Here is a 1,672-nt window from a genome sequence, read left to right as displayed (position 1 = left end):
CAGAAGTTGCATTAAAGGCCAGAAGATGTCCAGACGATGAAAGTTTCTCGAGGCCTGCATGGTAAGAGATATTAAACACAGAAGAAAGGATAAATGCTGAGGCGGACAAAATGATGTGAGGCGAAAATGCAATGAGAAATGAAGAATTAAATGGTAACTTCGAAGCTAAGAATATGCCCACGTTATTTTGATACTAGTACTACTAATACCATTTATTATTCATCTACATATAGAAAGTAACACTGATTTTCATCTTATAACAAAGTACTATCAATAATAACAAGAAAATATACAAAGTGATATCAATAAATAACAAGAAAATATCCAATCAAAAATTGATCTCACACCCATGGTCGGAAGTTATTATTGATGTGGCCATTATGCACTACTTCAGAACTTTTCACAGTTAAGCACTAGAGGAAAAGAAAAACTTTAGTGCCTATTCCACAGGCAGTATACAGAGTCATGGAATAATTTGTTTTAATGCACAACTTCCCTGTCACAATCTACTCATCTATTTTTTTTTTGTGTGTGTGTGTGTGTAGTTAGCATTTCTACTCCTCTTATTGTCTAAATCTGCGTTTCTACTTTCTCAACAATTTTTTCTCTTTCTTTGTTGAGAACAAACTAATGAAACAGTGGAAGTTTCTGAATAGACTCAGACCAGGTACACAGAAAGACATGAAAATGATGGCCTGATCATTCAAAAAACTATTTCTTTACCTAAGAAATGTCTGTCTTTTACAATAATCAGAAATTTGCCAATTCATTTGTGAAGTTCAAATGATTCCAGCTATGAAATTAGTTGCAGTCATTGTCCCTCTTGCTCATGTTAATGTTTCCTCTAGAAAACTTGTTGCGCCAAGGTATACTAGAATAAAGGGAAAATACTTAAGAAAAAAAGTACAGATAGTTTTATGCATTCTATGACATATTATAGATTTTGGAATCAAAATAATGTCGAATTCACCAGGTGTACTCTGTTGGTCTATTTTTCTAGATAAGTACTTTAGACAAAACTGTAGTATATACTCTTCAATTTTGAATCATTAGGAATTATCATTTACTAAAGCATAATACATGAAGATACGAACAACTAAAAAAGTATGGATATCTTCAAAGTTATTGAATGCATGCAAACATAATCATCATACGTATACAAATGGTGCATGTCAGGGGAATAATGTATTACCTCGACAATAAAGCAGGCCCATGTATTGTCCAAGCGGCTTTCCATCACACCCTTGAGCACAGTTAGTTGCAAATTATAAATCACATCAGCAACTTCCATAAAGCGAGTATGGTCATTGCACAGCATCTGGTCAAATATGAACAAGTAAAAGTAAGTCATACTGCATCCACAGCAAAACAGACGAGAAGGATCCTCCGAAGCAAAAGGGCAGTCCAAATTATTGTTGAGAAAAATTGATAAACACTAGCATGGACAATGCCATGGGCTTAATAATTAGACGAACAGGGATACCTCTATAAGCATGTGTCCAGGGTACTCGAGATCTTTCACAACTATGGGGTATAGTTGCTGCTCACTTCCTAATTCCACAGCCCAGCTTGTCCCATTTTGACAATCAGTGTTAGCTTCAGGTCCTTTAGGAATGTTTTCATCAGTTTCCTGTCAAGGAGTTCATTAGCTATGAATAACTGCATTTTAACA

The 1,672-nt window shown here is 34.9% G+C and overlaps 1 long non-coding RNA gene across 1 annotated transcript; it reads right to left on the bottom strand.

Moving 5' to 3' along the window:
• On the bottom strand, window positions 1-1,657 carry LOC111374458. Its single transcript, XR_002699146.1, has 3 exons — window positions 1,484-1,657; window positions 1,193-1,318; window positions 1-54 (listed from the first exon to the last, which is right to left on the bottom strand). It is a non-coding gene; the product is annotated as an uncharacterized LOC111374458 (long non-coding RNA).
• Window positions 1,658-1,672: the final 15 nt, after the last annotated feature.

This window comes from Olea europaea, unplaced genomic scaffold (assembly GCF_002742605.1).
Source record: "Olea europaea var. sylvestris unplaced genomic scaffold, O_europaea_v1 scaffold1252, whole genome shotgun sequence".
Lineage (NCBI taxonomy): Eukaryota > Viridiplantae > Streptophyta > Magnoliopsida > Lamiales > Oleaceae > Olea > Olea europaea.
This window is presented reverse-complemented; position numbering and strand designations above follow the sequence as displayed.